The sequence below is a fragment of the Rhinoderma darwinii genome, chromosome 4 (genome assembly GCF_050947455.1).
Source record: "Rhinoderma darwinii isolate aRhiDar2 chromosome 4, aRhiDar2.hap1, whole genome shotgun sequence".
NCBI lineage: Eukaryota > Metazoa > Chordata > Amphibia > Anura > Rhinodermatidae > Rhinoderma > Rhinoderma darwinii.
The window spans coordinates 32,883,687-32,896,274 of record NC_134690.1 but is presented as its reverse complement, the minus strand read 5'-3'; positions in this window follow the sequence as shown (position 1 = coordinate 32,896,274).

Here is a 12,588-nt window from a genome sequence, read left to right as displayed (position 1 = left end):
GCTGCTTTGTAGGTGTGTTTATTATTTCATTATTTTTTTTTTACTTTTTTGAAAATTTTGACTATTGGTTTAGTTTGCATTTTTTTGTCTTTTTGCCACTAAAGATTTCTTTCTGGATTACAAAACACTCTCTAATTGGTCTTTGCACAAGATGGAAGGTTGGTTGGAATCAATAGACCATCAGTTTAAAGGGACACTTTGGGTTCTCCAGAGCAAGAGCCGCCCTTCAGGCCGGGTTCCCACGTAGCGTAAATGCGGCGGGAATTTTGCAGCATTTACAGTAGCAGCAAAGTGGATGAGATTCAAAAAATCTCATGCCCACGCTGCGGAAAAATAAACTTACCTGTGGTGTGGAATTTAATTCCGCAGCATGTCAATTTATGCTGCGTTTTTGTTGATTTTCCATTGCAAAACCTGCAACAGAAAGCCGAGTGTTGCGACTTTTGCGGCTTATTCACATCGATTACGCTGCAAAAAGCGCAACTACGGAAAAATCAAAACCATAATTACCCAAAACATCCTTCTTCTTCCTGCAGTCCAGCCTCCTGGGATGACGTTGTATCCCATGTGACCGCTGCAGCCAATCACCGGCTGTAGCGGCAGTCACATGGGATAATAGGTCATCCCTGGAGGCCGGCCTGGATGACGTCAGAGGGCCGGCCTCCTGGGATGACGTTACATCATATGTGACTGCCGCTGCAGCTGATCACAGGCTGCAGCAGTCATTCAGGCTGCAGCGTCATCCAAGGTGGCCGGACCGGACTGAACAGGACGGACGCGTCGCCATAACAATGGGTTACTTAAGCATGAGCGTTTTTTTACCGCTGCTTTCCGCAGCGGAAATTTAGTCCAAAAAAACGCACCACAATGTGGTGCGGTTTTCGGACAGAATGTACTGTGGGTTCCAGGTCAGATACGCTGCGTGGTTTTTACGCAGCGTATCCGCCCCGTGGTAACTCGGCCTTACAGTGGCAGACTGCTCTGGGTTTATGAAGTAAGGTCCCTATTGATGGCCTCCCCCTCCATTTCCTCAAAATGCCTTAGAATGGAAAAACTGATACACTGTACTATGTCTAGTGCAGGGCCTGGGGGCGGAGCATGACAAAAGGATCATCTCTTTGGTGTTCTTTGAATCCCTGTGTCATGCACCGCCCCTCTCAGGCCCTGCACTTTGGCTAATGCAGTTTATCTGTTTTTGTCTAGAATTGACGTTCTAGAATGTTTCTAAATTTTAAATCATAATTGTGTTAAAAAGGAAAGGTCCTATTTTAAAGGACGTGGATATAATTGTGCGAACTCCAGGGAGGGCCCAAGAAAACCCAGCCTGACACTGTCATAGCACCGACCCAGATCTGAAAATATGAAAACCTTAGTAATAATATAATCTGGTCCTTCTGCATAACAAAGTGTGTGAGTATGTATGTATGTGTGTGTGTGTGTGTGTGTGTGTGTGTGTGTGTGTGTGTGTGTGTGTGTGTGAGTATGTATGTATGTGTGTGTGTGTGTGTGTGTGTGTGTGTGTGTGTGTGTGTATGTGTGTGTGTGTGTGTGTGTGTGTGTGTGTGTGTGTGTGTGTGTGTGTGTGAGTATGTATGTATGTGTGTGTGTGTGTGTGTGTGTGTGTGTGTGTGTGTATGTGTGTGTGTGTGTGTGTGTGTGTGTGTGTGTGTGTGTGTATATATATATATATATAATGAAAAAATTGGAGCAGCACTGTAGCGGATGAGCCTCACGTCCGGTACTAAGCTTCAGAGGAGCGACCCCCTCCTCACAGTAGTAGAAGAAATGGCGAGAAACCAACACTCGACTCTTGCCATTTCTTATATATACAGGGTGGGCCATTTATATGGATACACCTAAATAAAATGGGAATGGTTGGTGATATTAACTTCCTGTTTGTGGCACATTAGTATATGGGAGGGGGGAAACTTTTCAAGCTGGGTGTTGACCATGGCGGCCATTTTGAAGTCGGACATTTTGTATCCAACTTTAGTTTTTTCAATGGGAAGAGGGTCATGTGACACATCAAACTTATCGAGAATTTCACAAGAAAAACAATGGTGTGCTTGGTTTTAACGTTACTTTATTCTTTCATGAGTTATTTACAAGTTTCTGACCACTTATAAAATGTGTTCAAAGTGCTGCCCATTGTGTTGGATTGTCAATGCAACCCTTTTCTCCCACTCTTCACACACTGATAGCAACACCGCAGAAGAAATGCTAGCACAGGCTTCCAGTATCCGTAGTTTCAGTTGCTGCACATCTCGTATCTTCACAGCATAGACAATTACCTTCAGATGACCCCAAAGATAAAAGTCTAAGGGGGTCAGATCGGGAGACCTAGGGGACCATTCAACTGGCCCACGACGACCAATCCACTTTCCAGGAAACTGTTCATCTAGGAATGCTCGGACCTGACACCCATAATGACATAAATAACTCATGAAAGAATAAAGTAATGTTAAAACCAAGCACACCATTGTTTTTCTTGTGAAATTCTCGATAAGTTTGATGTGTCACATGACCCTCTTCCCATTGAAAAAACTAAAGTTGGATACAAAATGGCCGACTTCAAAATGGCCGCCATGGTCAACACCCAGCTTGAAAAGTTTCCCCCCTCCCATATACTAATGTGCCACAAACAGGAAGTTAATATCACCAACCATTCCCATTTTATTTAGGTGTATCCATATAAATGGCCCACCCTGTATACATATTTATATTATTATGGGATAACTCCATTCACCATGTACCTCTGTTGCTTAGTTTTAATGTCCCTTGAAAAGGCTCTGGTGCCTGAAGAGGCCCAAAGGCCGCCTGCCACATGAGGAGGCACCAATATTATAAATAACACATGTTAAGCCCTATTAAGAAATGTTGCACTGGGGCCCAAGAGATCTTCAATTGTTTGCCGGGTATACGGGTTCTGTTGTAACGCACATGCGCGGCCCCTGTTATCTCGAGAACATCAAGGACCGTGAGAACAGCAGGGACCGTGAGAACAGCAGGGACCACGCATGCGCGTTACGGTCTGTGCAGCAGAACAGCCCATACACGGCACGTCACAAGTGACGTGTCGTATACCCGGCAAAGAATTGAAGATCAACAAAGCGGCCAGAGCAGAGAGTGACGTCACCCATCAAGTACCCCACGGCAGGATCTGGAAACGGGGCCACTTTGGAAAATGTAAGAATATTACAAATGTATTTACATTTATAAATTACAAGCATTAATACAAAGTCATTAAATCTCGGACAACCCCTTTAAGTTTCTGGCTAAAGCCAAGAGCCATGTCCAGCCCAGCTCTTAAAGGGGTCTTTTGCTTTGGACAAACCCTTTTGGTTAGTATGGTGCCCCAATTATAAGATGATCTCACAGAGTGTCTCGCTGCTGGGACTACAGCAATCGACTGTAATCTTGCGGTGCTATTTCGCTGCAGTGCCACCACAGGAGAAATTAGGCATTACACAATTCTTTATGAAATTGCGCCCTGGACACTTTCCTGGACTTCTAGTTACCTTGTTAGTTCCCTTGTAATTGTCATAGTTTTTGTATAGCTTTTATATTCGAAGTAACACCCTATTTTTGTAATTAACATGCGCCACTGATATCAATAATTCAGGTATCCACGTAGAATTTAACCCTATCCTGGCTGAGGTCTGTTGACACATAATGTACAGGAGGAGATGACTGTAGTTGTATGGAGGAAATACTGCTCTCCATAGTGTTGTATAATGATATAGGAACTGTCCGTACCCACTAACATTTGGAAATGATGCACCCACCCTCCCCTTGTAGTGATAAAATAGACGCAGGAAATTTTTTAAGACATATCATAGGAGGTGCCCACATTTTTTTACATGACAAAGGTGTTCCCCTTTCAGTGTTTCAGTCTGGTTCAGGCCTCGTTTACACGTGCGTGATATACGTGCGTGCGATGCGCGTGCTTTTCACGCGTGTCGTACGCACCTATATTACTCTATGGGGCAGTGCAGACAGTCCGTGAGTTTTGTGCAGCGTGTGTCCGCTGCGTAAAACTCACATGTTCTATATTTCCGCGTTTTTCGCGCATCACGCACCCATTGAAGTGAATGGGTGTGTGAAAACCACGCAGGTCGCATGGAAGCACTTCCGTGCGAACAGAGTGATTCGCGCGACAGCTGTCAAACTCTGAATGTAAACAGAAAAGCACCACGTGCTTTTGTTTACAAACATCCAAACGGAGTGTCATAATGATGGCGGCTGCGCGAAAATCACGCGGCCGCGCATCATACACTGATAACACACGCAGCTGTTAAGTGCCTTTTGCGCACGCAAAATGCAACGTTTTTTGCGTGCGCAAAACGCACACGCTCGTGTAAATGAGGCCTCAAACTGAGTTTTTTGCAGGCAGAAAATCTGGCTCAAAATTCCGTTTGGAAGTTTGAGCCAGAATTTCCTTTCCCTGCACGCCGATTTTCGCTGCGTTTTTCGCACACGGCCATTCGGCACCGCGGGCAAAAAACACAGCGAAATACGCTTTCTCTGCCTCCCATTGATGTCAATGGGAGGTCAGAGACGTAAAAGCCCGAAGATAGGGCATGTCGCTTCTTTGTCCCGAGAGATGGTTTTTCCGCTCGCGAGAAAAAACGCCTCTGCCTCTGATTGAAATCAATGGGAGGCATTTTCGGACGTTTTTTGACGCAGTTTCCGCATCAAAAAACGTGTCAAAAAAACTCTGTGTGAACTGACTTGCTCCCTGAGAACTTGCCACAAATGCCCCCAGATGCAAATCCAATTTTCTGCTGAACTGAAGGAAATCAATAAACTAGTATTAGGATTTTTGGTGGTAAAGACCAAAGGAATTCATTCCTTTACTGACAATATTAACACACTTGGAGATTCAAACTTGGCTGTCTGCTAGATGATCCATTAATGATATCAATAGATACCATATTTTATCTATATCTATTAAAGGGGTTGTACACAGTTAGAAAAACAAGGCTGTTTTCTTCTAAAAAGAGCGCCACAGCTGTCCGCAGGTTGTTTGTGGTATTGCAGCTCAGTCCTAATCACTTCAATGAAGCCAAACTGCAATAACAAGCACAAACCATGGACAGGTGTGGCGCTGTTTCTGGGATAAAGCAGTTATGTTTATGTAAACCTGTACAACCCCTTTAAGGGAAGACTATTTTACTTCTTGATTTTAAAGATATGTATTAGCATATAAATGATCCTCTGTCTTATTATGACACAAGCTGTTGCTAGGCAACACTCAATGTGCCCTAGCAACAGACTGAGTGTACAGGTCCTTCCTAGGCTCCCAGGGCTTACCCAGTCCCTGATTGTATCTCCGGGAGGCCCCTATTGATCAAGTCACTCTTGAATGTGGCGATCAAAGGGTGAAAAGCCAGGGATCGAAGGTTCCTCCGATCCCGGCCATTACAGCAAGACCATGAGTCTGCATACAGAGATAGCTGTCAATCACTGAGTAGGACCGCCCACTGGACTCCTAAGCCCAAGATGAAAAGACCATTAAAAGCCTAAAATCCAACATTTACTAAATCTTTTCCCACAGAACTATAGAACAATCCGCGCCGCACCTCCTGCTCTATACATGCTGCACACAGACCGGACACCATATTCAACATAACAGGTTCCCTTTAAGGGGTTAATCAATCCATTTGCGGGTGATTTCCCATTAAACCTGTGTGGTTTGCGGCGTTCTTACCAGTACAATATAATAACACAGGAGAATGTCAGCCGCAGCCACTTGTAGTAATAATAGCGCAGCCGCCTTTATGTCACGCTGCCCTTCAGATACTGCCTGACACCTCTCCTATTCGCGGCAGCCGCTTCTTGTATCGTCATTGTATTCCCATTTAATAGATAGCAGTCGCCTGTCAGCCCCGTGTCATCCTCCTCACCTGCCATTTTCTATACTGTGGAAATAATTAGTTATATTATACAGACACGTTTTTCTTTCTTCTGCGCGGCTGCACGACAATGCATTTTGCCACTGCTATTTATGTTTTCCGATAACAGCCTCCCCTGCAGCCATTAACCCTATAAGGTCCAGTAGGATACAGATACTGCAGATGTTTAGTCTTCTTAACTTGGCTTAATGTAGTCCTGGGTCCTGTAATTCCATGTTGCTTTTTTTTAATAGGACACATTTTTCAAAATTTTTGGGTGTTTTTTTAATTTTCCATGGCACTATATATATATAGAACATTTTGAAAAATTGCTATCTCCACATTGGTCACTGAGCCGTTCTTGACACTTTTCAGCTTGTGCTGTGTACACCGGGGGCAGGGGCAGGGTCAGCGTCATATCATCATTATTATCATCAGAGGGCAGGATTACAATGAAAGGTAACACCTCTATGATAAAGCTGGAGGCAGATGATATAGGATACAACATGATCATAGGGGATGGGGATGAGGACAGCTCCCCCTCCCCCTCCCCACACATGTCACAGAGCACGCTCACTACACTCTCCGATGAAAGTCCATGAGTCATTTCCGGACTGAATTTTCTTATGTCCAGGTACTGGACTGCTGTAAAGCAAATCTCTGGCACTGCTGCTGCAGCCATGGCTACCCCCATAATCACGTAAAGAATATAGAATAAAATTATTCTTGATATTGATCCCTTGTTAAGATTATATAACTATTGAATGACATTACCAGTAGGGGCGGGGCTGTGACAACCTCTCACTCATTTAATTTATGGATTTAGTAATAGTATGGCTGGAGTATAAGGGTATGTTCACAAGACAGCGTCCGTAACGGCTGAAATTACGGGGATATTTTCAGGAGGAAACATCCCCGTAATTTCAGCCGTAACGGCATGTGCAGACACTTGAACGCCGCGTCAGTTACGGACATAATTGCCGCTGCTATTCATTGGAGTCAATTACTCCAATTACTCCAATTACGGCCAAAGAAGTGACAGGTCACTTCTTTGACGCGGGCGTCTATTTACGCGCCGTCATTTGAATTACCCTTTAATGGGTCTATACATAAAACACTTTAGCACCCTGCGTGTCCTCATCATTTCTCTTTTACAGCCTAGTACATGGCATCAACTCTATTGTACCTGGTGGATGTAGTATCATGTCCACCTGGTCATCTTGTACCCTTTTTAAAAGGTGCCAATCAATGGTGCCCCTTTTACATGATATAATACCATTCAAATGGAAACTTTAAAAAAAATGACTACTAAAGAAAGTACTTAAATATACCACAAGTGATTACTACCAGGACAACTCTCCTATTGTATTGTCTTGATCACAAGGTCAACACGTACGGAAAGCTTCATCTCATCACAAAGTGGAACTGATGGCTGAAATTTCACGACTGGGGAAATTGCCATATTTTATCTGAAACGGGTAGCTGTATTCTATGGATATCGCTGTCATAGACACGGATGTTGCCATAGCTTCAGACTACCACCGTTGTACAGGAGCAGGGCTGGCCTTAGGGTAGATGGCGCCCCGTGCGAAATTATCTTTCGGCGCCCCACGCCATTATAAATAATGCCCCATAAAAAAGCATAATTCCTCCCCACAGTATAATGCCCTATATAGTGCCCCCACACAGTGTAATGCCCCTTTAGTGCCCCACACACAGTATAATAATAATATTTAATAATGTAATATATTATAACGCCTTCAAGGACACAGTATTTTGTCCTCTAATTGTGCCCACACAGTGTTATGCCCCCTAAGTGCCACACACATTATATTGCCCCCTGTAGTGCCCCTACACAGTATGATGTCCTCCACAGAGTATAATGCCCCCACAGCCCCCCTAGTAGAAAGTGCCCCCTGTAGATTGTGCCGTACAGCCTCCCTGTAGACAGTGCCATAATCCCCCACCGACTCCTTGTAGACAGTGCCATACAGCCCCCATCTGCCCATTGTAGTGCCATACAGCCCCCCATCTGCCCCTTGTAGTGCCATACAGCCCCCATCTGCCCCTTGTAGTGTCATACAGCCCCACCTCCCTCTTGTACACAGTGCCCCCCACCGCCCCCTTGTAGACAGTGCCATACTGCCCCCCACCTCCACCTGACAGGATCCTTGCGTAGGCCTGCTTGATCCAGAGATGTCATCACGCCGACTGCGCAGGGATCCTGTCCCTGCGCCTCATAGGCTGCAGGCGCCTCTGTAGCCTGTTACACAGTTTCCCAACCTTTTCGGACTTGAGCCACCCCTGGAAAAAAATAATTCCTCAGGGCCCCCCTACCAAAAATTGTTTCGAGAAAGACAGAAAATAGCTAAAAATAAGCACTACATTCTTAGGGTATGATCACATAACGTTTTTTGTAAGGCAGAAAAAATCTGCTTTTGAATTGACAGCGTTATTTGATGGGGTTTTTTTAGCGTTTTTTTTTAAGCCGTTGAAGCTAATGCAAAAGACGCAGCAAAAAAAGCTCCAAACGACCGCCACAGCTATTTTCTTCCTACTATTAATTTCAATTGGAGGTCAGAGGTGGAAACCACTTGAAGACCATCAGCCCCCCACTCACAGTAAAATGACCATCAGCCCCTCCACTCACAGTAAGGCTGGGTTCACACACCCTATTTACGGACGTAATTCTGGCGTTTTATCCCCGAATTACGTCCAAAAATGCGGCTCAAAAGCGTCGGCAAACATCTGCCCATTCATTTGAATGGGTCTTACGATTTTCTGTGCCGACGGTCATTTTTTTTACGTGCCGCTGTCAAAAGACGGCGTGTAAAAGAGACGCCCCTGCGTCAAAGAAAAGCCTGTCACTTCTTGAGACGTAATTGTAGCCGTTTTCCCTTGACTCCATGGAAAAACAGCTCCAATTACGTCCGTAATGGACGCAGCGAAAAAACGCCTGCACATGCCATTACGGCTGAAATTCCGGAGCTATTTTCTCCTGAAAACAGCTCCGTAATTTCAGCCGTAATGGAGGCTGCCGTGTGAACATACCCTAAAATGACCATTAGCCCCCCACTCACAGTAAAACTACCATCAGCCCCCCCACTCACAGTAAAATGACCATCAGCCCGTCCACTCACAGTAAAACGACCATCAGCCCGTCCACTCACAGTAAAACTACCATCAGCCCCCCACTCACAGATGCCCCCTGTAGATAGTACCACACAGCCCCCTGTAGATAGTCACACAGCCCCCTTGTAGGTCGTGCCACACAGCCTCCTTGTAGGTCGTGCCACACAGCCTCCTTGTAAGTCGTGCCACACAGCCCCCTTGTAGGTCGTGCCACACAGCCATGCCACACAGCCCCCTTGCTGCACAGCCCCCTTGTAGGTCGTGCCACACAGCCCCCTTGTAGGTCGTGCCACACAGCCCCCTTGTAGGTCGTACCACACAGCCCCCTGTAGATAGTGTCACACAGCCCCCTGTAGATAGTGTCACACAGCCCCCTGTAGATAGTGTCACACAGCCCCCTGTAGGTAGTGCCACAAGGCCCCCTTGTAGGTAGAGCCACACAGCCCCCTTGTAGGTAGTGCCACACAGCCCTCTTGTAGGTCGTGCCACACAGCCCTCTTGTAGGTCATGCAACACAGCCCCTTTGTAGGTAGTAGGGATGTCACGATACCTGAATTTGGACTTCGATACCGATACTTCGTGTAGTATTGCAATTTCGATACCAAAACGATACTTTGCCAACAGTAATAAAAAAAAGTTCTTCCATTTTCTGATGTGAGGGGCGAGGTGTGATGATGAATTTAACCTCCACGTGCCTCACATTAATAGTAATTAACCCCATCATGTTTCTCAGTCATAATGGGTTAATGTGTGAGGTACTTGATGGGGTTAATTACTATTAATTTGAGGCACATGGAGGTTAAATTCATCACACCTCGTGCCTCACATTAATAAGTGAAAGACGCAAAAAAAATTGTTGTGCAGGTTATTACGGCCGCGCCAATACTGAATGTGTGTATTTTATGTATTGAGACTTATTTTAAGATTTATTGTAAAAAAAAGGCGTATGTGTATTTTTTCAAATGTAACATTACTTTATGTTTTTACTTTATTTTTAAACTTTAATGTACTGGCATATATCAGATATATGTCAGTACATTAGCCGGTGTATGTATACTACACAGGCAGTTGTTAGGACATACCTAAGTATGCCCTAACAACAGGAAATATGGTAAGACGGCCCTGGGGTCCTTCAATGGACCCTGGGCTGTCTGCCCATATACGGTATGGCCCTCAATCGCGTCACAGGAATTCCCTGTGACGCGATCCAAGGGTAATCCCCCCTCGTCACTTTCCCCTGAATGCTGCAGTCCGCTGTGATCGCAGCATTCAGGAGAATAGCGGCGGAGATGAGCGGTTTCTCTGATCTCCGCCGTTATAGAGCAGGGCTGCGTAATACAGTCATTGCCCCGCTCCTGACAGAAGTGCGTGCGCGGTCAGCATGAGGTAATGCGGCTGGCGCTGCACTAATGAGACAGACACCGAAGACAGAACACTGGGGTGTTTTGCAGTGCGGCCATGTTCTGTTTTCAGTGCCTCCGCTCATTAGTGCAGCGCTGGCCGCATCATCCTCGCGGCGCGCTCTTGTCAGGACTCCGGAGCGGGGCAATGACTGTATTACACAGCCGCAGCCCCGCTCTCATTCATCATGTATTACTATACTTACCGGTGTGGCTCGAACCATTTGGGGATGCACAGTATCGAAGTTTCGATGCATTGTGCATCCCTAGTAAGTAGTGCCACAAATCCCCCCCCTTGCCGCACAGCCCCCTTGTAGGTAGTGCCACACAGATCCCTTGTAGTGCCACACACACCCTTGTAGGTAGTACCACACAGCCCCCATGTAGGTAGCACTCCCTTCCTGTAGATAGCGCCACTGTAGCTCCCTGTGGCTGGGGATTCCGCTCCTTGACGGAGTGCTTGATGTCTCTCTACATATATGAACAGTGACATCAGAGGAAACTAACTCCTGAAGCGAAATCCGTCCTCAGCATTGCCGACGCTGTGACCGGGGATTCCACTCCAGGAGAAGCCCCTGACGTCTCTGTCCATTTAGTCGGGGGGTGTTATCTACAGGGGTTCTGCAAAAAAATCTCCTCCTCCTCCTCCTCAAATCCACTTGGCGCTATGAGGAGAGAAAGCACGTCCGTGGCAGTTGTCCAGAGGAGTGTCGCGGCACCCCTGGAGGGTTCTCATGGGAACCTCATGTTGGGAACCACCAGCCTAGTAGATCGCAGAGCAGGGATATACCTCCCTGCTCCGCTATAGTGTTGAATAGTATCTGCGTCTTTAGCAGGGCCGTATTTACAACTCACGCTGCCCTAGGCACTAAGCCTGAATATACCCCCATTACAGGCCTATTTAGTTTAGCCAATTATCATCATGATTCGCCAGTTTCTGACCAATTTTAATGATATTTGGTCAGTGTTAACAAAGGAGAAGATCAATGAACAAAAGGTAATACACCCGGCCGTAGTCATAGCGATGCCTATTCTGTTCTGAGCGTAGCCCGGCCTCCAGGGATGACGATGCATTCCATGTGACAGCTGCAGCCAATCAAAGGCTGCAGCGGTCACATGGACTACAGCGTCATCGCAGGAGGCGGGGCTACGCTCAGAGAGATGGAGGGACTACGGCTGGGAGTATTAGCTTTTTTTTTAAATTTATTTCTGCAGTCTTTCCGCCAGATAAACAGCACCAAAATTTGGTGCTGTTTTTCAGGTGAAATTCCCTGCGGTTCTCAGGACGTATACACTGTGTGGTTTTACGTATCCGCCCTGTGTGTTCCTACCCTTATAATCAAGTTGCTCTCCCCACAAATATTATCTCTAAGGGCTTATTCAGACGAATGGGATATACGTCCGTGCGACGCGCGTGATTTTCACGCACCTATATTAGTGTATGGGGCCGTGCAGACATGTGCGTGATTTTTACGCAGCGTTGGTCCTCTGCGTAAAAGTCACGACATGTCCGTTCTTTGAGCGTTTTTCGCGCATCACGCACCCATTGAAGTGCACTAAAATCAGTTGCCTAAAGATTTGTGATGTCATAATGTTGTCATAGGATTTTCTGTAGCAGAGGAAGGATGCTAGGAAGTCATGATCTGTCCTCCCTGCATTTCCCACATACCTGGACACAATCTTTATGGCTCTGTATTCCGAACTTGTAGGCCCCCCATCTTCCGCAGTATGGCGTGTCCGTGAGTCACTGTGTTCCCTCTTAGAAGTAATGAATCTAGGCACGAATACTACAGTATAAAAGGCTTGGCCACACGTAACGGAATTGCAGCAGAAAACTTCTGCAGCATTTCCGTTGAAACTAACAGAGAATCCGCTGCGGAAAAAGCGCACCATTTCCTGCATTTTTTTTACTGCAGAAAATGGTGCGTATTTGTCTGCGCTTTTCTCAATGTTGGGGGATGGTCACGTCTCCTCTGAAAAATGCAGCAATTCAGTCCATTTTCCGCAGCAGGAATGGATGTGCTGCAGTACGAAAAATACGCACCGCAGGACAATTTCTGGATGGGAATTTTACGCGGCGCCTGGATGAGATTTAAATCAAGTCTCAAACAATTTGCTGCAACTGTATTCTGCTGCGTACTTTCCGTCCGCAATTCCGGATG